At 37.1% G+C, this 27194-nt stretch overlaps 1 protein-coding gene across 2 annotated transcripts in view; it reads right to left on the bottom strand.

Annotated features, from left to right (window-relative positions):
• LOC105223161 (putative neural-cadherin 2) overlaps positions 1-24941 on the bottom strand; it is a 237889-nt gene extending 212948 nt beyond the window's left edge. For both annotated transcript variants that reach the window (XM_049461318.1, XM_049461315.1), the window contains exon 1: positions 24912-24941. The gene's annotated coding sequence lies outside the window, so the exon portion shown is untranslated. The remainder of the gene's footprint in view (positions 1-24911) is intronic.
• Positions 24942-27194: the final 2253 nt, after the last annotated feature.

Raw genomic sequence — 27194 nt, 5'->3', positions numbered from 1 at the left:
TCACTATCAATAAAAAACAGTTGCATAATCATGATTTCAGCTCTTCGGTAGTAAATTTGGCAAAGGTTTTTGACAAAAGCTGTGGCATCATTTTACTTCATGGCCCAATAAACAGTCAATATAATGCGTGCAAAATCAAATGAGTTCACTGTGAAATTTATTTTGTCTGTCATCTGCATTTTGGGATGAGAGAAGAAAAGCTATCAATAAGGAAATTCAGTGGAAATAAAGTACTACTCCCAAAACCACAGCCAATATTTGGACTACAAGAAGGGTATCGTGTAATTTTGAAGATCACACGATCGGTGTAGTCGTATCGGTCTCAATGTCAACTAAGTTAAATTATAAAGTACAGACATGGATGGATATGAAAGAATTAATTGAGGTTAGATTTGGTCGTAAAGTTGATCCAAAAATTAATTGACGTTATTAACTATTAACGAGTTAGATGTCTGATTATGTAGAACCTAAATGCCTCAGTTTTGCATTGAACAAATATAAATATTCGAAATTTTTTAGCCAAACTGTGATTTGCGGACACACATTTTAAATTTACTTTTTCCCTACAGGTATACGAGACTTTTCTAGGTATGTGTATGAGTAAAGTATCACCGATGTATGCGCGTGACAATTCGTCTGACTTTTAATACTGTTTGCTTTGTGTTCCGTGTTCAGCGTTCAGCGTTTTGGGCTTTGTGAATTTTGATTTGTTTTATTGAGTTGTTCCTTTGGCTTCACCACCAGGCGACCTCTGGCAATTTGCTTGCGTATTTTGCTAGATTTAACTTTGTCTTTGTTTCGTCGGTTGATAATCCGGGCGTAAAATGTACAAGCAAAAGATGCTCTGCATAAAATAAGTGCTTATGTTAAATCGGCAATAACAATCGTGTATACGAGTGTATCTGCAGCTGATATACGGCTTCAAGTTTATTTTTTACATAAATACATATATATGTAAGGCACTTTGTATGCGCATACGCTTATGAATATTTAAATATGTAAGAACACATACATAAACAGCAAACAAGGCACGTAGGCATGCTCAGTTGCAGCTGAAAATAATAATACCGAGTAGGTGAGGTATAAGTTCTGGCAGATACTATCGATTTCATTTTTTTGGCAAATATTATACGCAGAGTTTAACAAGTCCACCCTCATACGTGCATTTGTAATGTAATATATTGACCGAAATTTGTGGTTTTAAATTCGACGGAAAATAGTCGGGAAGAGTGGAAAATATTAACTTAATAAGATTGAGTTTTGGAAACAAACAGCAATCTAAAAGAGATTGTGTATAATATACATATATGATATTTATCGAAAAGTCAGACAATTTCATTGAAAATACCGAGACATGGAAGGAGACATTTTCTGGCACCTCGACTCAACTTCTCGACCTGGTCCTTCCAACGGAGAGAAGGTCTTCCTCTTCTTCTGCTTCTCCCGGCGGGTACTGTGTCGAATACTTTCGGAGCTGGAGTGTTTTCGTCTATTCGGACAACCTTGCCTAGCCAGCGTAGCCGCTGTCTTTTATTCGATGAACTATGTCAATGTCGTCGTATATCTCATACAGCTCATCCTTCTATCGAATCTTCCGCAAAACCTTTCTCTCGAAAACTCTCAACGTCGACTCATCAGTTGTTGTCATCGTCCGTGCCTCTGCACCATATAACAAGACGGGAATAATGAGTGACTTATAGAGTTTGATTTTTGTTCGTCGAGAGAGGACTCTCAATTGCCTACTCAGTATAAAGTAGCACCTGTTGGCAAGAGATATTCTGCGTTGGATTTCGAGGCTGACGTTGTTGTTGACGTAGATGCTGGTTCCAAGACAGACGAAATTGTCTACAACTTTCAAGTTATGACTGCCAACAGCCTCGTGGGAATCAAGTCCCGAGTGCGACGACTCTTTGTTTGATGACAGGAGATATTTCGTTTTGCCCTCGTTCACCACCAGACCCATTTGCTTCGCTGACTTCACCATTCTGGAGAAAGCAGAACTAAAGGTACGGTTTTCAAGGCCAATGATATCAATATCAACAGCATACGCCAGCAGCTGTACACTCTTATAGAAGATGGTACCTTCTCTATTTAGTTCTGCTGCTCGAATTATTTTCTCCAGAAGTAGTAGAACCCACATGAAAAGAGAGTTGCGTGGTCTGAATACCTTCGCTTTTGGTATTGTTCAACGTCAGCTTACACAAAAATGCCGTGCAAAAATAACCGTGAGAAAAGTATCGTTATTAACGCATATAAGGTCTTGGCGAATATCAACGAATTGATTGGACCTTATCAGTGTGGCCATCAGAAAGGAGCTCGACATACACCACCTCTTCGTTGATTTGAAAGCCATCTTCGACACGAAATTATTGTACTTTTCGAAAATATATCAGTCACATTGTAAGCATCTTATTTGAGAAAATAAATTTTGTTAGCTTAACTTTTCACTTTATTTCGCGGTATTATGCTTTAGTTCTATTACTTAGTAGCGCTACAAGCGTAACCAATACGGTGGTATAAAAACAGTCAGCACGTTTTACTTCTGTCAACCAGATCGTGGTTTAACAGCTGTGACTCACAGTCGACCTCTGCAAAGAAGGGTTAACAACGTAATCACTGTCAACGGCAGCAAAAAATTGAAGACTTGCGTATTCATGAATGTATATACTTATGTACATATGTATGCACGAAAATTTTAGTGTGGGTGTGATTTCCACTTCATCAGGTATTCCAACAACGCAGACAAGACAGTCGCAGAATTACAAACTTTTTTCAACTACTTGCCAACATTGTTCGAATATAAAGTGCGGAATGGTCTAAGAGTCGAACGGTGAAAAAAATAATACAGCATAAGAAAAAGGATTTGCAGTAAGCTTGAAAATGCTTCTTAAGGCAAAACAAATACATAAATAATTAAATAGTGCTTACACCCTTAGGAAGCGTTCGCATGAATTTCTGCTTCTATTTGTTGCTTTGGCTTATAATACTATAAGAACATATCCAAGAAATAAAGTTCAAACGAGTTATGTGAAAAGCTTTTAAAGTTTAAGGAAAATGCCGTTAGAAAAAATATTATGTGATTATAATTTTACCTTCGGCGGAAATTCGCAAAAGTTCAGTTATATTGACGGCTTTCAGGGTAGCTCGCCGAACATTTAATCGAGAATCTCGTCTACGTCTGTAGGACTTAACCCCAAACTAAAATTATTATTATTGCAAATTAGATTATTTTAATGGATTTCCTTTTCGAATTAAAAACATAGTTGAATCTGAATTCATTACTTCGTCTTAAGCCAAAAGTATTGAACATTTATGCTAGAAAGAAAACCACATCCCGAAGCAAACATCAAATACATACTCGTACTTTATACTCGACATTATAAAATTTTATAGTACAATTTTTGTATCCGTTATTTTAGTATAAATTTTCTGTAACTGCTTCTATCAGTACGGTAGAGTTAGCAAAGCAGTTGATAGTGAGAAATTAGTTGAGCGAAGCAACACTTTCCTTTGAAAGCGCAAAAAGTTTTAAAACTAAACCGACTTCCGCGCGATTGCCCCACTCATTTCCATCTCCATTTTCTTCGAGAAAAATATGACGGCACCCGACGTTGGTGTATGATGAATGCGAGTTGATGAGTTCGTGAAATGAAAAATGATGACTCCACTCTTGGCAGCAGCAAGTTGCACCTATTCCTACACAGGGCTATCAGCTATCAAAAGCGCGAACTGCGGATGATTTCATGTAAACCAGCGCTTAAGTAGAAGACAAAAAACATGCAAATGGAAAACTTTTGATAAGTCGGAAGCATTTCCCTTATTTGCAAAGAGAAAAAGGTGGCAGTAGTTAGAAAGATGTGTGCGTAAGTTTTCATATCTTCAACTTAGTTTCGAAATTTAGAATTTACTCATTTCCTTCTGTGATTTGAGCTTCACAAGGGTTGAGTTTTGAATATTTTACCCACATGTGAATACAGAGTTTTATTTTGAATGCAATGTTTAGGTGTATGCGTGGTGTAATAGAGATAGTATTTTTACGCGCATCATTACTTTAATTACGTTGGACACACTAGTCGGTTTCAACGGTTTAATATTAGCCAGCCAAACACTGCAACGGCTTGCAGAAAGAAGGGGAAACAATAAAATCATTAATTTCGTCGGTATTTACAGTTCTCTTATCGCGTTTGCCATCTTATAAGTGGCTGTTGTTTCTTTTTTATTTCGATACCAGACGAAATTTCAGCCAGGCGACTCCCTATCGTGCGACTTCTTCAATCTACTGCTGGGAAAAATAAATCGAGCTGCAGAGCTGAATCGAGGAGGTACCATCTTCTATAAGAGTGCACAGCTACTAGCATACGCCGATGATATTGATATCATTGGCCTCAGCACCCGCGCCGTTAGTTCTGCTTTCTCCAGACTGTATAAGAAAGAAAAGAAAATGGGTTTGGCAGTAAACGAGGGCAAGGCGAAATATCTCCCGTCATCAAATAAACAGTCGTCGCACTCGCGGCTTGGCTCTCATGACACTGTTGACAGTCATAACTTCGAGCACCAGCATTAATACCAACAAAAACGTCAGATCGAGATCCAACTCAGAATAACTCTTGCAAATAGGTGCTACTTCGGGATACGTAGGCAATTGAAAAGTAAAGTCCTCTCTCGACGAACAAAAGCCAAACTCTATAAGTCGCTCATAATTCCCGTCCTGCTATATGATGAAAAGCATGAACGATAAAAACATCTGATGATTCGATGTTACGAGTTTTCGAGAAAAAGGTTCTGCGAAAGATTTATAGTATTTTGCTAACGTCCGACGGGGAAGCAGAGGAAGAGGAAGGCTTTCACTCCATTGGAGAGATCAGGTGTGGAAGTCTCGAACCTGAACCTCGAATCGGCCCCAAATTGGTGAATGAAAAAAAAACTGGCGGGCTTCTGTTGACTCGGCTATAATCACGTAACGGTGTTTACGACAGTTAGGAAGATTAGAGTAACAATAGAATCGACTTTACACATTTTTGAAAGGAAGTTGACATATATGGTGTAGGGATTAACTAGTCTTCGTTTGGGCGGTGTGGTTCGGGTGGAAGTCATCTAATAGTATATTCAAGAAACGGTGTGTTTCGACGGGATTGGTTCACAGGCAGAATAAGGTTAGATGCGTGGTGTTTTTTGGGCATACAAAGAGGTGGTTAGAGTCATGCGGCGACTCGTTGCACGGTACTACAGTATCCAGAACGAATTTGCGCAAGGGTCTTTCTCGATTCTTGTGGCGACTAGAGCTCTTCGTTTTTATATGGTGGAGGTTTGATGCTAAGCACACCATTCACAGGAAGTGAGTCTGTGAAGGAGTTCGTGGCTCCACAGTGAATGACGGTCAGTGCGTGTCTAAAGTTTTTTCCGTCCGATATCTGGTTCTGTTCGATGTCGTTGACGTAATTAAAAAAAATGAAACCGAAAACATCTGAGCAGGAACTGTTTGGAGAGAACTGCATGGTGTTCCTTTAGCGAAGGCAGGCCCCACTATGTAGTGGCATCCTGTAATCGTTCTGGGTGCTATATTTGGACCTGTCTGAAGCCTTTTGTCGCAGGAACACAGGCTGTCGAGTATAACATCTAAAATCTTAGGGTTGGTAACAGTCGAAATTTTAACGCCACTGACTGTGCTATTAAGATCGAGTCTGTTCTCCTTCGTCCAGTTAGTGTATATAGTCGCTGTGGAATCAATGGGGACAGTGTCAAGCACGTTGCAAAAAAGGTGCGAGAAATATTGGAGAGATAGCTGTTTTTTTAGAAAAGTTTTAGAACACGTGGCATTGATTCCATTGGCTATTGACGTCAGCGTATATTCTCTCAGCAGATATCTTTTACAAAATCTAATAAATAGTTAAATTTACTTTCTGGCTTCAAGTTCCAAGGTCATCATCGAATGTTATATAATTAACATATTAGTTAAAACAGATTTTAAAAGAACTATATAATCACACATTATTATTTTTTTGCAACAAATTGGAAATTAAAACTCTATTAAAATTGTATTTCTTTATAAAAAAAAGAACCAACTTATCGATATTCTTTCAAAATTTTCTTATAAAGCTTCATCACGAAATCTTCCTGTACTATTATTATTCATTTATAGTCTTCTACATATTTCTCTTTTGCATGGAACTCGCTCTGCATATAAAAATATTTGACTAACTCCGAATAGCCGAATAAAAAGTTTATGTAGAAAAGCACTAAGTACCCCTTAACCATTGTAATACGATTGCAAGACAACTTGAGCTGAACACCTCAGTTTCCTTGCATTTCCATTGCGCTGATGTACTTATATTGCACTGCAAACTAACATAAAAAACCAAAGTAAATCAAGGGAGCAGCTTGCATCTTGCCGCTCCTCAATGCTTTGGCGCACAAAATTCAGCAATAACTCATTATCCAAATGTCGGTAGCACTTTACGACTTTTCAGTTGCTACAGTTCAAAATTTTCGACTGTTGCTGGTGTTCTTGTATACTTATGTTACAGCTCCAAGAAATGAGCCCTCAAATACTTTGGGGAAATTACACATTGCCGTATAAAACTTTTCCACTTTGCCTCATTTTCTTAAACTAACTTTTGAATTTCTTTTAATTTTTCCTTTCACAATAATGCGCACATCACCCCTTTAGTCACACACACACACACACATACACGCACGCACGACTTATGCGACCAACTTTCTTGCAGTGTTGAAGGATTGCATGGGGGCAAAGCGCCTCGGTAGCGGAGAAAAGATACTTTTTCATTTAATTCATACTTTAATGTGCGAATTTTTATACTCTTTCGTTAATGCTGTGAGTTTCAACTTAAATGAAAATTCTTTCTTTAGCCGGGTCGGAAAAATTTTACATATTTCATATCGCAAAAAGTTCCTCGTGCGCAGAAAGTGAGCAGCGCTTGCTGATTGGTTGCTTAAAGAATTGCTAATTTTAATTGAGTGCATGCAATTAAAGGTGAGAACTCACGGAGCGCAATTCAAACTCGCGATTGCTGAGCAACTTTTACCACTTGCTACAAAACTCAGCGTAAATAACAATTACTTCAAGGATGACATGGTTTGAGCATATTAGTTCCTTTTCCATACATATTTTTGAATTATTAGCAAGGAATGGGTATAGTCATGTATATATTAGATGACCATTATGAGAAGAAGAAGATTTGATGGAGATTTGGTATAAAGATTTAAAAACATTGTGTCGCTGTGCGGTAGCTCTACTTGTATAAACAACTCCAATGGCGGCTCTTGAGCTAATGGTAAACTTACCGTCTATAGACCACTTCGACGAAAGCTGCGTGGCAAAATTGGAGGAGCAACTACTGCCTGCGGGAGAATTTACACATAGGTTCAGGGTAAACATAGGAAGACATGGCTGGCGTAAAGGCATGTTAGCTGAGCGCAACACATTCAACATTTATAAAGATGGCTCGAAAATGGAGGACGAAGTTGGTGCGGGAAAATATCGTGCAGAGTTAGGCATTAGGCAGCCTTATAGCTGTCGGCTTCATTTTTATTGGGTGCTAGGTCGCAAAGGCATCGAGGGTAATTATAATGTGGTTGATACTGCCAAGTGTACGCATGTCATCAAAAAACATGATCAATGTAAAAAAAACAAACATTATTGTCTATACGACGATCTCGACAGAAGCATGGTAAGAATAATCAAAACACAATGGAACGATCTACCAAGAATAAAAAAATCATATGTAAAATAGTAGATTGGACATATACAATGTTCCTACTGTCACCCGTAGAAGAAGGCACTTGATTGGATTATTCACTGATCATAGTTTAGTGACGGCGCACGTCCTGACAGATCGAGAAGACTGCAAGAAATATCAAGAGCAAGGCAACAAGGAAAATAGTGATCATCTCTTGTACATTCCTTCGATATTTGCATGGCTACGCGTTAAGGATTTTGGGGCCCACAGCATGAGACCCTGGAAAAGGTATCGTTAGTGATCCCACAGCGTCAATTACATTTTGCTTCGTGATTTGAATTTCGTCTGGTAGTATAAAAAACCAAAACTGGTTTATGCGTGTCTTATTAGCCTACTAGACTAATCTAACCTAAAATATTGTGATACTGTAATAGGATGAGTCGAAACTAACAATTTTTGAAAAAAAAACATTACAACTATCATTGCTACTTTGAACACTCATCTTGGTTGCATTCGGAATTAAAATGCAGGCACTTTTTAAGATATGTGGACTTATAAATAATTGTTTGTTCAAGGCCCCAAGCCTAAATCAGTTCCTATAGGTTTCTGTTAAGGGGTTGCATGGGTTTCACAGTTTTAAAAAATCGAATTTTTTTTGTCTTATTAAATTCTATAACATCTCTAGAATATTGTCCTAAATTTTCAAGTTGATCCGACTAATAGTTTCGGAGATACAGCCTTTGAGAACTTGTGCGCTTGCAGCTAGCTAGGCTAACTGCGCCGTCTTTAAACGCGTTTTTCTCAAAACTATGTTTTCAAAGTCGGTTGTCAAGATTTCTCGCGAACTACTTAACCGATCTTGATGAAATTTTATACAGGCCTTCGAGATATCAGTTACAAGGTCTTGAATGAAGAATTTTTTTTTTTATTACAACTATTTGAAAAAAAATGCCGAGAAATTTTCATCGAAATTTGCATTTTTTTATAAAAGCGTCTGCCAAAATTCCAATTTTCATTTTTTTTCCTTCATCCAATACCTAGTTTATTGTTTTTACTAAAACACGTATTTATTTTTATTTCAGATGATCCTGAATGAAGTTCTGCTGACAACGCGGCTGCACCTTTATTCCGAGGGACTGTCGAAAATGGCGTCGTAATGACTGTCATTTTGATATTTTTTTTGAAATTTTTACAAAATGTTTATTAAATACGAGTCTTTTAAATAAAAAAATATTTCATTAAAATATTTAATTTTTTAAATGTAAAAAAATTATTGAAAAAAGGCCGTTTTTTGACCGAGGAAACCCATGTAACCCCTTAACATAAAGTACGATGCTGGGCACAATCGGCTAGGAGTTTCTCTATTAATAATTATAACTTCCTGTTTTCAAATGTTTCGTTAAAAATTCATTTGTTTTAAAACATACCACTAAATCCTTGTTTAAAATATATATTTTTTTGAAGCTGAAATTCACGAGAGTCCTTTTTAACTTATCAATTTGCAAGTCTATTCAATTCCACCCGAACTTAGCCCTTCCCTACATGCCATATTTATATAGTTACATAGTACGCCTGACACTCCATTGCAGTGTTGCTAATTAAAATGCTGCATTATTGTGCCCTCCAGCATCGACGCGGAATAAAATTTATGTCATCCGGACGAAAGCAACCAACTGCGACAATGACTGTTGTTGGCAACACCGTAACGGAAATGTACTTTTTATACTCGCGTTTAACTTGCTGCAACATAATTATATTAAACTTGCTTTTTTTACCTAAACGTTCGTTGATGCTGGTGATAATTCTGTGGCTACTTTCAACTTCTGCAACAATGTGAAAAAGGTGGAGTCAAGTTCGATACTTTTGGGAATAATAAAAGGTTTGATATGCTCGACAGGATTGTGAACTGAATATGATTCTTCATCTATCAAGTTAAATTTCTATTCATAAAACTACCAGCCGAAAACAGAAAAGTTTTCCCAAGGCCTGGATCAGGTAGTAGCAACAAACTAACATGAAACTATTTGTTTTTAACCTTGTACATTAGTCTGTTTCCGCAATTTTTTAGATTACATCAATTTAAATTTCTCAAAACAAATATATGGTTTTTCGTTGCCACTCGCACTTGTACTTTCCTTATTTATATTTTCGCTAGAAACTGGGGAGTATAAAAAACATGAACTGCGCAATGACGGTTTTTGCAAAAGCAGAAGCAACTATCAGACGATGGCATTGTCACAAAGTCGAAGACGTAGCGATGTTGAAAAACGTGAGATATGCTTTTATGCAGAAAGTTAGGGAAAAGAAGACTAACAAACTTACTACACAATACGACAAAAATCGTTAAAAAATATTTGCTTTAGCTGGTAGTGGAAGCGAGCTGCTTCATTGTCGCTAAGATCCATGGATTGAAACACAGATGGCCAGTTAAAACATTGGAATAGAGAACTACTTGTATAAAAGAATTTATACTGTTAACAGAAAACTGGTAACCAGATTTATCGTTCCACACTAAAATCCACTGAAAGGCCTCTGATCAATTATTAGTTGATTTAGTGTTTTTATAATATAAATATACCGTTTAAACCTATATTTAGACGTCGATTTTGTTCTAAAGATCATACAGTTCATAACCTACTATGAAACGATTTCTGCTTCATTTTTTTATTAGAGGCACAGATAGTTTCAGATATTGTGTGTGGTCGAGAGGTGTAAAACCATTACATCGGCTACGGCTTTAGAGAGTCAAGAAGTACTGACTACTACAAGAATACTAATATGATGATTTATTAGCAGTTCTCACCGAAATAAAATAATATAAAATAATTTCGAACAGAATTGGCCCACTGATATAAAACTAGTTAGTTATTAACGATCACTCCTTCTCTGATCATAGGTATATCGGGTTCAGTCTAGTCGGTCCGCCTAGAAGATCTTTTAGAAATCCTAGGAATGCAAACTTGGAAATGTACCGCAAGAGGCAACGACAAACTCTCTCACGAGTGCCGGAGGTGGCCTCGTTTTTGAAAAATCCACTTCATGGAAAAGCTTCAGCGAAAAAATGGGGGGCTGTCATAAGTGCTCTAAGTTCGGACGTATTTCCGCAAAGGACTGGGCCTCCTTGAGTTATCGTAAGTACGCAAACGGGTCCACACTAAGCAGTGAAGATGCACTTCGCCTGCGCCTTGATGCTCACGTCCTAAACAATAGTCCTCTGGGGGGATATCTCTCGGAGTGCTGCAAAAGAATTGCACAGTCGGCTTTCTGGACTTGTGCAAATAGTTCATACCTTTCAAGTCCTCGGGACAGGATGGCATCATGCCAGCGCAGCTGCAGCAGACTGTTAAGGTGTCATGCAGCTGGTTGTTACCTATCTATGGGAACTGCATAAGACTTTGATACATCCCGGAGCCTGGAGACGAGTCAGAGTTACGTTCATTCCAAAGGCTGGTATAGGCTCCCACGTTACACCGAAGGACTTCAGGCCCATTAGCATCTCCTCCTTCTTACTAAAAGCTCTGGGGTAACTGATGGATTGATATATAAGGAGGCTCGTTCCGAGGAACCATTTATCAGGATCACAACATGCTTATTGTGAAGGTAGCTTGTAGGCATTATCATATCCTTGGCTCCTACCAAAGAGAGCTTTTCTTTGGCTTGAATCAAACCTCAGTCTTTTGTGTGTCAGAGTGATTGAAATGGAGTCCGGCAATATTCGTGAACTCGATGAAATGTGAGTAGGGGGACCCCACTAGATAAAAGTCTCTCTCCTTTTCTATGGGAGCTGGTCGTTAACAACCTACTTAAAAAACTAAGGCTATTAAGATAATTTACAAGTTCGGACACATGAGTTCTTCCTTTCTATGACTTCTCAAAGAAGTACATATAGCAGTCCACGTGCGATCTTTCAAGATCAGCCATCTAACCTAACCTAACCTTTATATGAGTTCCATCTCGTTGACACTAGACAGTTTTACGTTCAGCTCGTGTTTCAAATACAATAAAAAAAATCAATTGTAAAAAATGATTCAGTATTTTTATAGGCACCTAAAATATCGAGGCCATCAAACACTACACTGTGATGTGGGGTAAGGCCCGTTTTTTTGAAGCTCCGCGGTAGTTAAGCCTTAAAAACATTTAAATAAGTCAATTAGTTTCTAATTTGCACTTGTCTCATCTCAAGCTCATATTTTACTAACTTCGAATTCTGTAATTCAAATTTAGTTTCTATTGCTACAATACCCGACCTCATAATGCATGAATATTAACTCCACTTCCACTTATTTATGTCAACTCAGATTATTATTTTGTGGTTTATAAATTTACAAACGGAACTTGGGACATCAGAGTGCGACGAAAGCGTCTACAAAACGGAACAAAATAAGTCTACCGACATAAAAGCGGGCAAGCATTAAAGCGATATACTTTATACTGGAAGAGTTGTGAGTCATTGATGAAATATGAATAAGTGTTTGGAGAGACTTACAGTATACTTCAGCAGCGAACTTTTTAACTTTATTTAAACGAAGTCAAAGGAGGCTCTTCCAACAACGGTTGCTGTATTTAATTGTAAATTGTTTTGTTTCGTGTGTACGTTTCTCTCGACTATTCGCTTTTGTTTCCAACAAGCATTTCATTGTTTCGCTTAAAAGTGCTTTTGTTAATATTTTCTTGCGATGCTGAACTCTAATACCACGCCGCTGCCATTATCGAAGAACTCTTTAAATAAATGACAAAGTGGGGAGCGCCAACAAAGCTACGCGTGGTAGGAAGGAAGAAAGATACTTAATGAATCTGGCAGGAAAACTCACCAATTGTTATCTGGAACAATAAAAATAATGTGGAAGTGAAGGAGGAAGAATGGGAGCTTCCCTCTAATTTGTACACGTGCTTTGAACTGCTGGATGCCGAAGTTGTAATCCTAATTGTTCAGAATAGGTAAAGAAATGAAATCCATTTATATTTCTAAGAGTAGTTTTGTACACTTTACTCAGATTTTAACCTGCCATATCTTGCCACTTTCCCAGGAATATATCAAGAATATCCTGAGACTCAACGGCGTCGGTTATCTTCGAGTAGCGATTGGATATGCGCTCAGTAACTATATAGGGTTTGAGTTTGGTCCCTGGTCAAACGAACCTGAAATACAACTTTTATGTTTCGAATATCAACCGATCCTTGAAAGGAAATGGAGGCTATTCTACAAAAAGTTAAAAAAAGTATTTTGATATTAATCATTCTCTCAAGAAATACTTTAACTACATCGAACCTTTTGATTGCGGAAGAATCAAGAAAAAAAACTCAACTACGGGATTGCAGTACCTCATTCTCATAAGTCAAACAAAACGGGACTTAATGCCTTAAGCGCAACTTAAGCACAATTCTCTTGCTTTCATTCCAAGCTTTTAACGTGCATTATCCAAACATTTACTCTCTGCGAACAAGCAAGCGAAACAATGGAGCCGCGACTGGCGCGTGGGTAGGTGCAAGACGACTGTAAATTATGACCGGATAATATGAATTCTCAAATCGCTGACTACATTGTCATGACATTAAAATTACTTGGCTGGGCACAGCCGCAAATAATTTTCAACTCATCATTTTGTCTCGTGTGCCAAAGAGTAGTTATACGCGCATATAAATTTACGGCTTTCAGCCATTGTTTTGGTAGCCGCTGTGGCCGTTAGAAAATGAACATTTCTTTATTAAAGGAAATCGTAAATAATTTCATATCGCTCGCTGAGAATTACTAAGCTTTCTGAACAAAACGCAAATATAATGGTCATAAAATAGGATGACAAATGTCGCGGCCGGCGGCTGAGAACGCAATGACCCCTGTTATTGTTCTAGACTAAATGGACCAATAAATAAAATATGCCACGTAAAATATGGATTTCTAAATCTGCGATATAAGTTTCGAAAATAAACGCATAAGCAAACTTGTACCCCTCTACTTGTATGCTCTGTATATATGAATGTAGGCACTGACTGCGTAAAGGAGTCAGAGATACATATGTACATATGTATATTGCTATAAATCGCCACCGCAGACGGGAGTGGAGTGGCGACTGTGGCGCAAGGCAAATTGTGCACGCAATCGATTTTTGAAAAGCGATTTCAATGATTAATGATGCTGCACAAGATTTCAAACACAAATCTTGCCAAGTCAAAACCAAAAAAAAAAAGTAAAACTGCGCTGATTAGAAAAATTGCGCTCAAGCAAACGGATTTCTCACTGAAATATACACACACACACACAGACTGTTGCATGCATACTACTGATTTGGCGTTGTTGTAATTTAGTGGCGCTTCGTGCAGCAGGACTGTCGATGCGCCGTGGCCATTGGCTTCACACAGCCACACAAACGCAAGAGCACTTCCACTAAAAGTTTGCCAGCACGCTCAGCAATTGAGTGGAATGATGAAATCATGCTTCAAAATAAATTGATGAACGAATTGTCGTCTTGCATTTGGGAGTAGTCAAGTGAACAAATTGCAGCAGTGTTGCAGCTCCAACAAATCTCCCCATGCCGTTGATATCTTGCAGCCAGCGAACGGAAGTTCATGCGTTTCATTATGCACTGACAGCACTAGCGACAGCTGCGAGAGTAAGCGTGTTCTCCGAAAGCGATGCAGACAAAATATGAAGCCACTGACGGGTACAGCGCTAAAAAAATTTGGGTGTGAACATGTGTATTAACTAAAGCACTACAGTCACCAGTGATGCTTGATTTCCTTTGCTAAAAAATACTCTTGGCAATTGCCCTTGCACTTTTCGCGGCTATAAAAACTAGCTCTAGTTGCTGAAAAAGTATCACAATTCTAGCACCAAATATATATTGAAAGCATTTGATGAGTTATAATCAATAGGTTGGTGAGAGTTACAAGATTGATTACATTTATTGAAATTAATTGAATTACGAAAGTCAAGCGAACAAGTTCGAAGAAAGAAATTAAACAGAATTAAACGAACAAATAACCAGATTGCCGTCATTTGAATCTAATACGAACCATGTTTGAATGCCGGGATTAAATTATGTTTACATTTCTAAATAAAATCTTTTTTGTGTAATAATTTTATTAAACAAAAGGAAGGTCAGAATAACCTAATGTAACAAAAATTACGAAGTTTTCATACTCCCAGTTATATAATACAAGGTGCATTCCAAAGTAAATAGGACTTTTTGAATCTTGTGCCCCCTGGGAGCGCCATCTACATATATGTCAACCGTGCTATCTTTATCGATTGACCAGTGAGAATTTCATGACATTTCATCGAATGGAAGTCAAATTATTGCTTTTTAAGTGTCAGTAAGTTTGTGTTATTGGTGCGAAAATGAGCTTCGAACAAAGAGCCACAATTAAATTTTGTTTCAAAATTGGTAAATGGCGATGATTGCCTATCCCGTAGTAGAGTGCACAAGTGACATAAATGACGATCAACATGCGGGCCAATCAAAATCCGTGATCACCGGAAATTCCATCGTAACTGTGCGTGAATTCATCAAGAATCAGCCGAAACCATCATAGAAATTCATGGAAATAGAATTGGACATCTCCACAACATCGACTTATCGCATTTTGACCGAACATTTGGGCTTACGAAAGGTGTATGCACGGTTTGTTCTGAACAAATTGACTGATGACCAAAACTTGTTCGGAATCCTACAATCAAAGGACCGATTATTTGACCAAAACTCACATTTTAACCGCTTACCACTCCCAGTATTTACCTGATATGGTACCATGCGACTTCTTCCTTTTCAGAAAAACGCATTCGCCCATGAAAGGAAAGCGCTATACAGAAGTAGAGGCCAAACTTAATTTTGATCAATTTGTTTGGCAGCTAAATGTTTTAGAGATCCGAAATGGGGGGTTCCGACAAAAAGCAGCTTCTTTATGTTCGCAGCTTTCGCTATATTTATAGAGTCTTCGAAATCCTTCTGGGAAACTTGAACTGTGTTTGTGGAAATCTTAATTTCTGATCGGAGTATAGTGATACCGAAACGTTCAATAAGTTATGTACAATGTACATACATACAATACATTATTTTTCGAAAAGGAAAAATTGTCTCAGTTTAAAATATATTTTCGGTAAAAGGCAGTCATAGCTGCTAAGTTCCACATACATATTCGGTATCTGGCGACTTGAAAAGTTATAATCCGATTTCGAATCTTTTTGGACGTAAAATCTCCCAACTTAAATACCTACACTTTGTAGGTGAAGTTTTATTCCGATAATATTATTGGCTCCCCATATATGTATGTGCTACAATGAGGTTTGAAACATATGTTTGAAATTATGATTTATGGAAAGAAGGCGTAATTGTGGTCTCCTTTCGTCCAATTTTTCCCTGTGACAAAAGGATATAAATACAATGTTACGCGCCAGTTTTTGTTTAAATTGGTAGAGTAGTTCCTGAGATATGCGATTTTACTTAAAGGTGGGCGTTACCACGCTCATTGTTTTTGTGTTACATCTCTTGGAACGAATAGATTTTATTACTGGCTATTTTTTTTAGCGAGCTTACGTACTTTCCAACTTAACCGTTATATGGGGGCAGCGCGTGGTTATCTTCAAATTTTATCCATTTACACGCTGTAAAAGCAGGTGCAGGGGGGAAACTAAATTGTAGCATTTATAAGTTTTGATTAAAGTCACAGATCCCATCCATTGAATGCAGTTGGTATTTTAGATCTTTGGTCAAGAAACACTCTTAACAACATTCGCTACGACATCTCAATTGCTACTCAAGTTATCGGTTGTGAGGACAAGTGGACAAGCGAGCAAATAGACCAAAACTCAACTCAACTCGTTGCCCTGATCAGTTATAAATCCATCTCGATTAGTTCTAGGTGTTACAAACAACCACTAGATGAATAAAACTATTCTGCAGCAAAATATTGCGAGAGTATACAAGTTTAATATCCTGCTTCTGTTGGAGGAAGTAAGAGTTTTCGCAACTAACCCAGTCTTTTTATCGATGTATTTGGTAGTTCAAAACATTTAAATAGACAATTGTATTTACATTTATTCGAAATAATCGAGTCGCAAAAAGTGCATTCTAAATAATCTATATATATTGTGCCCAGATAAATTGCATTTTAGAAGATTGTCTGTCTTTAGAAGCATTAAATAGCTCACAAAATACTTAGCTGATTTCAACCGCAATTGACGGGTCATCCAAGTAGAGGTGCTGTATTCAATAGCCTCTTTGTGACAGATCACACATGCGTCCTACGAACGTACACAGACCGTGGAGAGTCGATATGGTGCCGTTCGCAACAACTCGGACTGACGTATGGAACGACTTGGCGCATTTTACGTCAAGAGCCTACAAAATACAGCTTGTGTAAGAACTGAAGCCAGTCGTGCTTCCCATGCGACATCGCTTCGCTCTCAAGAAAGAGGGAAAAAGGATTTCATGAAAATCTGACGTTTTCGGGCAAAATTTCGTTCAGCGATAAGGCCTATTTCTGACTCATTGGAAACCTAACGAAATTCAAGAGCTGTCATTCACTCAGAAAGAACAACGGTTTGATATGTATTGTTTCTTACTTCAAAAATGATGCCAGCGAGAACGTAATCGTCAATGGTGAGAGTTATCGCACCTTGATAACCGACTGTTTGATGCCTGAAATTGAAGCTTGTGATCTCGGCGACATTTGGGCCGACTTTACTCTATTAAGGGATTTCTGCATTGACCAAAACAAATGCTTGCTTCAATCTGATCGGTTGTTGACATTAAAATGCAGAATCAACCTTTCGACCAAGCAGGTGCAGCTCATTGTGGATGATTTGTTTCCAATCCCATCAAACACTCAGCATAACCTTTCGAGCCGTTAAACCTGGCTTTGCGACCATTTGTTGAGCTTAACCACGCTTGGAACATGATCTTTATTCCACATTATTGTCGTATTTGATCTACTTGCCCGTCTTTTGTTATCATTCGCTTCAGAAATGGCTAGATTTCATTTCGTTTTAACAAAGAACCGCAGATGTTAATTTGGGCAATAAATTGTTTACAGACAATTCATATAGTACCAAAACATCGAGATTCAATTAAGTTGACTTTTCCATTACGTACTGAAGAATAAAAATAATTCTATTTTTACAACTGAGCACATAGTAAATATTCCTAAAATGTACATATATTATATAAATATTTTGTATAATAATAATTTGAATGGTTTCCTAGTGATTCTTAATTGAATTGCAAGGAAAGGTCGACATTTAGATATGCCCGATATACTTCTACGATGCATGCCTTATTCGATTTTGATGCCCTCAATTTTAGTAATTGACTTGTCCTTAGTGTAATATTAACCAGTTCGTTGATATTTCCCCGAACGGCTCAATTATTGTTATTGTGGTATTTTAAGCGATTTCGTTGAGGTCACGGTTGAAGGTTTTACAGCAATTAATCACAGTTTGAATGTCACTTAATTTTATGGTTGACATCATAAAATGTGCTAAAATAGCGACTGCTGCATTTACAATCACACTTCGCTTTCATCACGAAAAACTGGCGGGTGTAAAACGACGCCACCGGCTGTGCAGCAAAAGGGTTGCTGCTGTGCTTATAAAATCCGAACTAAAAGTAATTCATTAACGTGGGGGAGTGCTGCGAGGGACAACATTAACGGTATTGAAGATTGCATAGCGCTGTTTGCCAACCAGCGGCGAACAGTTTCCAACCCAATGCGCTCATGTGGCTCCACCCAATGGCAGAATTAAGTTTTGAATAACTCCAGGGACGCTCATAAAATGAACTTCCAGCGATTTAACTGATTCGGCGGTTGGCAAGCTAGGATAATTTACTGCTGCGTTTGTGGTCAACGTAGAATGCTGAATTGCCATTGATCGATACGTAAGCTTTGCTGTAACCAACCTGCTATAAAACAATGAAGAGCTGGCATTCTGAGAGGACGCTACAGGGAAAACGAGAATTACTCGTATTTAATATTTCCAAGGATCTGTGTCGGTAATTCGTTTAAGGTAAATTTTGAACACATAGCTCTTTAAGAAAATTGTTGGAAAGTATTGTACAATATGATGTTATTAAGTTAAGAGATCAGGAAAGAAAACTCAATAGTGTAAACTCAAAAAACGTTAACTTCGTTTGGACCGCAGCTATATCACTGTTCACAACAAAAAAGGTTTTCAACAAAAAACTCTGTTTTGATCGGTAAGTTTGCCTGCCAAAGTTAAGATTTGGTGACGATTTAAGTAATTTCCTCGTAGATTTTAGCGTGATCTTGTGCGAAAATCGACGTTAAATTTCGTGAAGATATTTTGTCACATAAAAATCTTTCGAAAAAAGACTCCATTTTGTCAACTATATGTCCACGTTAAAGTAATTGCTTCTGCACTCTATATATACCTCCTTGTTTGGCACAATACTTACTCCATCCATCATAAAAATCTGTAAAATTAATTTCATGTCGTCGATATTCGGTACATATTATAAGTGAACCACACGCTTGACAAAAGCGTCTGCAAACTCACTTAACGCAAGCAAGGAAGAAAATACATAGAAATGCATACTATACATATACCCCCAAAAAAGACGACAATGGCGCGGAGTTATAAGAAAAAGAACCACATTTATGTACTCAGTAAAACAAAGGGTGATTGTTTTGCACATGGTACTATGGTTCTTGTTATGGCAAACCCTCTGAATTTTTGACAATATGAATTTATTTCACTCATATATTTACCTAATGAAATGTGGAGTAAATGGGTGTAATGGCTTTCGTCTTATCTGGTTATTACTTTTCTTAGATGAGTATACCCTGAACAGAGCCACGAAGTCTTTAACACCTAGAAGGAAACGTCGAAAACTCTTATAAATATATACTATATATAAATGCATGATGACCTGAGTCAATTTAGACATGATCATCTGTCCGTCAATATGTTGGTACAGAATATAATAGTATTGTTCATCTAACGGTTTTACGGACCATCTACAACTAAGCGAAATACAAGGAGCTTTCCAAAGTAAAAAGGACTTAAAAAAAGCAGAACAAATGGTTTTTTCGGCAAAATCAATTTATTTTATTCCAAATAGTCTCCTTCTGCTTCAATATAACTTTTTGCAAGGTCCAAAAGCATGTCGAACGAGTGTTTTAGCTCGTTTGCGTGCATGCCTTTGGAATGGCCTCTACGTCTGCATAACGCTTTCCTTTCATGGGCAAATGCATTTTTCCGAAAAGGAAGAAGACACACGGTGCCATATCAGGTGAATACGGGGAATGGTTAAAATGTCATTTTGGTCAAATATTCGGTCACAAGCGTCGATCGATTTTGGATTCTGAACAATTTTTTGTCGTCAGTCAATTTGTGTGGAACAAACGGTGCACACACCTTTCATAAGCCCAAAGTTAGGTCAAAAGGTGATGAATTAATTTTTTGGACATGTTCAGTTCCATTTCCATGAATTTCAATGATGGTTTCGGCTGATTTTTGATGAATTCACGCACATTTTCGATGGAATTTCCGGAGATCACGGATTTTGATTAGCCCACATGTTGATTGCTATTTATGTCCTCACACCACTTGAAAACGTTGAAACCACTCGTGCGCTCTGCTATGGAATAGGCAATCGTCACCATAAACTTGTTTCATCAATTGAAACGTTTCTGTAAAAGTTTTACCAATTTTAAAACAAAATTTAATGTTGGCTCTTTGTTCCAAGCACATACTGACACTTAAAACGCAATAACTTCACTTCCAATCTATTAAATGTCATGAAATTCTCACAGGACAATTAATAAAAATGTCAAATTCTAACGTATCAATCGGCATATAGATAGCGCCACCAGGTGGCGCTAGATTCTAAAAGTCCAGTTTACTTTGGAAAACACCTTGTAGATATACGGTTATATATATATATAAATGATCAAGGTGACGAGGGGAGTTAAAATCCAAGTGATTGTCTGTATGTCCGTCCGTTCCTTCCTCCGTTCAAGCTATAATATGAGTAAAAGTTCACATATCTTGATGAAACTTGTAACACATGTTCCTGAGCAAAAAATAAGGCGGAATTTGTAGATGGGCGTAATCGGATCACTGCCGCACCCACAAAACGCCATTAAAGGAAAACATATAAAGCACCATAAATAAACACGTAATTAATCTATGAAACAGTAATTTGTATCAAAGAAGGCAGTAACAAGGGGTACCTGGATGCTGAAGGTCTTAAAAAAGTGACCTTTAATAGATTTCGTTTACAGAGGAGATATGTTACAAAGTTACAATAGCCACATTCGCTTAAAATAATTCTTATAAGAAGTACTGTATTGTCCTAATCCGACAAAACTGTTCAAGGCCCCAGTACCTGTAGTTGATTTTTTCCGAAAATATTGGTCAATGTATGTGATCTATAATTGTAATTCAGAGAGAACCATGTAAATGCTGCTAACATAACGATTTTCGAACTTTCAGGTCACTTTGTACCGCATACGGCATATCAGCCAATATGTGAGTTATCCTAATAAAAACTAGAGAGCGCATTTTACTGACAACAGTAACAACAATCGAGTGACTTTACTCCAAATGATTGATGATGGTATGTTAAGTACCTTAATGAATCTCAGGGAATATTTTATTAGTTTGGTGCATATTCTTAGTATATATATTCATGGTATGTATTTCATTAAACAATTGTACAAAATTATTGCTGTTAGACTTTTTGACAGTTAAAACTATTATACTGGTATTCTTGTTTTGCGGTTTACAATGTCTTGTTAAGGATCAGCAATACTCTGCAATAATGGGTCGATATCTGTCTCAGTATAATCTGTTTCTCGCTATAAGTTCCTAAGTTTTCCGAAAATGTTTCTAAACTAGATTGCGGTTATAGTCCTGCTTGATACTCATACTATATGCCTTAGAATCTTAAAGTTTCGATACGCTTAACTTATCATTACCAAGCAAGTCGTGGCCGGATCTTGTAATTATTCAAGTCGTTAGAATTAAAATCTGTTATTAGATCATACGCAAATCGGCGAAATATTTAATATCGCCTAAACACCAAATACAAGCGTTGTGCTTATAAAAGTAGCATAACTGTGTAGTCATGCATGTTGCTGCAACATGGCGCTGGATGCAGGTATATACGCTTTTCGCTTACTACATTTGGATTTGCATCTGCATGCATAAGTAAGCTCATGAGTGTGACAAGTACATATATTTATGTATGAATGTTGGCTGTGCAGCTCAACTGCTGGCTTTGCCAGTGCCGCCAGTGCCGCCAGTTCCGCTGCAAGAACAATTAATTAATTGTTCAGCGAAGTGAGCAATGCAACAAAGGTCGGACTGGTATTCACACACACATACACATATGCATGCATGTGTGCGTACGCACCGTATGTGCAGAGCAGCCGTAACTGCTGCGTCACGCAGAGCAACAGCGGCAATGAATCGCCAAACATTTCCTGAGAAACGCTGACTGAGTGAGGCACTTAAAACAGCGAAAGAAATTATTGCCAATATTTCGTTCGCCAGCGCGAATACAGCTGCACTTAAATTATCCAATTAATTGGATGTTTGCGGCCTGGCGAGTCGCTGCGGTTTTGCTTCCGCACAAAAGACAGAAATATGCGCATACGCAATGCGGCGGCGAGGGCTGCAGCCAGCGAAATGTCTGAGCACGGAGAAGTGTGCGAAGAATGTTCTACTTTGAACTCGATTGGCACGCAGCAAATATTGAAATGTGTTCTGGTGAATGATAATGAGAACATTCTGGCCTTTAGTAAAGCACAGTCGGGGTTCAAATCGTTAGAATAGTCATGCAATATTTCCGAATTTAAATTGGTAAAATTGCATTTGTAGTAATAATTTGGCAAAAAATTACATAGTCGTAGAATATTTATTCAATATTTATTACTTTTTTACTTTTCCTTTTACTTTGGTATCTCAAAAGGTTTACCAGACGCTCTCGGTAGGTAATAAGCCAGCAAAACGAGCCACGAAAAGGCGAACTCGAGTCAGTAATACCAGAAAATTTTTAAAACACTTGTATATGAGGGCACAATAGACTCTAGGTCGCGGTGCAATACTCATTTACTTATCTAATATGACAATATCTTAGATAGAAATATGTGTCTCCTATATGTTATGTCAAAATATGTTAAAAATATGTTTTTAACTTTACTGAAGACTGGTTCTGGCCATCTTTCCTGGCTAGATTTTTTGAATATCTAACTTTCGATGCCCCTACTATCACGGAAAAATATTGTTTAATATTCTGCTTTTCCAGAACCAACAAATTATGTTTATTACTATCATTTAAATCTCAAGTTCTGAAGTTGACAAAATAATTCGAAACCATTCCTCCATTTGCCAAGCTTTGATTGTGGGTTTTCTTCAGGATCGATGCTTGAATTTCCTTTCTACAGCGAATATTTTTGTTGGCCAACTTGATGGTGATTTTCTATTATCCTCAAAATTTTTAAAGGATATTTTTGGATTCTAAGAACAGTTTCTTGAATTATTTTCGATTGGAATTTACGTAAGGGATGAATTTTATTTTCATGAACTCCACTAATTCAAGTTTTTTGAAGACTACTAGACGACTTATGTTGTCTACTCCGCAAATTCTTGGGAATTTCCTTTCTACACGTTTTAGTAATAGAGAATTCGTCGTGAAAAAAAAATAAACAAAATACCAAATCAGTAGTAAATATAAATATGAGGTACTTGCTTCTTGCTAGAAAAAATATTGAAACTTTTTTGACAAATATGCCACTCTTACCTAACGTAATTTGAGAGCATTCGAGACCATTAAAATCCTTTGAAAATTAGCGCAGTTTTATATTTATAGCACATTTCATGATAAGAAGCACCGCTTAATAACTTGTATCCATGCCGTAATTGCTTTAAAAGCCTGCTTATTAATTAATTTAAATTTAATATAAAGGAGTACTATTAATATGACAATTAACATCTCGAGTGCGCTGGCCATATTAAGTAAAATATTATTGTACATTTAATTAAAATCAAAAACAAATACGTAAGATTCGGCTGCAGTAAAGTACTATTAAAAATAGCATGAAAAGTACAAAAAACCCCTTTTTTGATTTTGACCGCTAAGTTTAAATGTCAGCTTTAAGCTTTAGTGGTCCGATACTAACAATATGTTTGAAGGATCCTCGGATAATAATCACTGCCAAATTTCATGAAAATATATTGACAAATATAATAGTTTTCAATGCAAAGCCTTAAGATTGACTCATCAGTTGTACGGCAATTATATCCTATTGCAGTCCAATCTGAAAAATTGATTCGAAAATTGTAGCGATGTGTTTGATAGTAATCTCCACCGAATTTCGTAAAGATACCTTTTTAAATAAAATATCTTTCCTTAAAAGAATTTGTGTTTGAACGCTTACCTTGTACGGCAGCTATATACTATGGTTGTTCGATATCGGTGATTCAACAAATGAGCAGCTTCTTGGTGAAAACCCGACGTGGGCAAAATTATATTTAATGTATATGTATTTTATAGAGTCTTTTACGTTTTCTATATGGTGTTAAAAACATCGTGGTAAACTTAGTACATCCTGTTCAGGGTATAAGAACTCATAATAAAAGCAGGAATATATTTGCAAGACATGCTAAAAAATCAATGTTCAAACGTTACTTAAACGCCACGTAGCCCCAACTCTAGTTATTTATCTATTAACTGACTTCTGTTTAACTATTTTAATATGGGTACTTGATATTTAATTACTTATACGCCCTGTTGTCCCAACTCTATTTTCCTTCTATTTAAACCCACTATCACAGCGATTAACCTGAGTTCGATCAAGCGTAATATATTTCTTTTAATTTCCTATTCGAAGTTTATTTTTATTTATTTCTTCAGATGGTTGCAGGCTAACGAGCTACATGTAGAGGCGATCAAAACACTGCGACTGAAAAATTTAAAGCCTTAAAATTTTATTAAAGCGTTTCTTGCACATTTGTATGTGCATGTGCAATGTTAGGCAACGCATGTACATGCATTGGGATTTTCAATCTTCAACTTTAATGAAATCAATAGCGGACGGAGGAGGAGTGCATGCTTTAAGTTTCTTCCGGCGAAAGCATGTAAACATCAACTCAGGCGTTAAGACCTAGTTAACAACTGACGCTATCTTCTTGATATGTTCATTTCTCAAAATTTCTTTAGTTATAATTTGACATGAGATATAAAATTTACTTACCACTTTTCCAGGTTTGTTTTGAAAAAATCTGCAATTAAAGAAAAAATGTTGTTACTGGAATTCTTACTTTTTTAGATAATAGTATGTACAGTACTTCCTAGTATACAAAAGGTCGTTTATAACAATGCCAAAATGTATTTGTATGCGTTTTAGTATATAATAAAAACAGTTCTTTAAAGTTTGGTTTGATATTTTGTGCGATGATGGGGATTTTTTACTGTATATTTTTCGCACAAGTAAAGACTTACGTAATATGCGCCTTTAGTAGTGTACGAGTAATATTATTTTCTGCATCGTTAGACATGCTTTTATTAGCCGATACAATTTAAGGTTGAAAAGACTAACAGATTTTTTGCGAAGGTATTTATAAGTATGAATCATTATATCATCAATAAAACTTTAATCTTATGATAAATTTCATACCTACCTACACATAAATATATCTTGAAACCTTCAAGAGTTCACCTAGTCTTATCCCTAACCCATATCTGGGATGCATGTCAATTCATCAATTCATAAAATGGAATTACAAACACTTCCAGCTGTACACACATCGAGACTTTTATGTGCGCGTGAAAGTGTTGTAATGCAAGATATTGCTATCAACAGAACATATCTCAATTGCTGCATGAATTGAGTGGCTCGCAGTGTGTGAGCACAACCGACAGTGCTTACGAGCACCATGTTTATTAATGCATATGTGCTGCGAAGTCTTTGCGTGTGTGCGTGAGTGCTTCATGGTGATGGGCAACATATTTACCACTCGACGCATGCAGTTCACCACTGGTAGCAGTCATAAAACATCATTTAACTGCATTAAAAATGATTGGAAATTGCGTTAAATTTATGATCGATTTAATCACTTTGGCAGGCAATAGGCAATCAATAGCAGGAAATACCATCAGACCGTAATATCAGTTGACTGCTTCAACAACAAGTTGCAGACGTTGTTATATGCTCGTACGGAAAGAAATGCTGGTGTATGTATCACAGAGTTTTAAATCGGAACTTGTTGTGCATTTAAAAAGTCGTAAAGAATTGTGTTAAGTGACTTAGAATGGATGTAAATTTTTTGCTTAAACAAATGCACTCATGTTTAAGATGCTTTGACCCATTTTCGCAAATATGGATTAAAAATTTTGAGACTATTTTCAAGTTTATGTAAAAAGTATGTGGCTTTGCACTTAAGTATGTGTACATATACGTTATGTGCAAAAGCCATACAAGTTGTAAATTGGATATTTAGAATATGGTTTGTGCACTGATAAATAAAGATTTTTTTAAATATATATATAATAATAAGAACGAAGTTTGTGTACACGGGCATTTCATAATTCCCAAGCAAATTGGGTCGTTTTGAAAAAATTGTGTGTTAATCTCCCCTTACAACTTCATCCCTAAGTTTGTTTTAATCTAATACGTTCAAATACTTAATATAGAATACCTAGTTGTTCTTTTTTGTTGTTTTAACGGATGCTTAATCCGCATTGGGATGGTAAGGATTAGCTAAGTTGACGTCGACGTCATCTTACGGAAGGCCCAAGAAATGCGGTGTTTTGACGGGGGGAGGACCAAAGACAGAGGGTAGTCATGTGAATGGATTTGGTAGGGTATGCAAAGAGGTGGCCAGTGTCGTGCGGAGACTACAGTAGCAAAGATGCTCCATATCCTCCTGGCTCGTACTGGTATTGTGTCCATATCGAGACTGGAGGAATTTCTCTACTGCGTTAACGCCAAAAGCTGCCATCCAAACTCCACCTCGGCCAGGTGTAACACATACAATGAATGGAACCATCTTAAGACCTTCTCAAGCTTTAAGACACACAGGGAGTGAATCACTGCGTCGCCACTCCACCCGAATGGCCAACAGAGGACCTCCACGGTCCTTATGAACTCAAGCAGGCAACATGATTATCATTCTGATCTATCAAATAACTAGAATGGCTTTATACTAAGCCAAATTGTATAATTTAATCTTAGTGCCTTTGAACAATACCACTTATTTCGTATTTTTTAAACAGTGAATTAAGGACGATTAACCAAAACTCGCTGTCGTTAGGAATTCTTGTACTGTATTCATATAGTACACCATGTCGTATAAGCAACTACTATGTATATATAACGCGTGTATGACTGTTCAGCTGATTTCATATTTAACATACACTTAAATTGCAAGCTTGTTTGCACTGCAACCTTCTTTTTAGATCAAAAACTGAAAGTTCAGGATGTGCTTGCGGAAGGATGTATAACAAACTCTAATATACATACAGCAATCCTGCAGTT

This window comes from Bactrocera dorsalis, chromosome 1 (assembly GCF_023373825.1).
Source record: "Bactrocera dorsalis isolate Fly_Bdor chromosome 1, ASM2337382v1, whole genome shotgun sequence".
NCBI classification, from domain to species: domain Eukaryota; kingdom Metazoa; phylum Arthropoda; class Insecta; order Diptera; family Tephritidae; genus Bactrocera; species Bactrocera dorsalis.
This window is presented reverse-complemented; position numbering and strand designations above follow the sequence as displayed.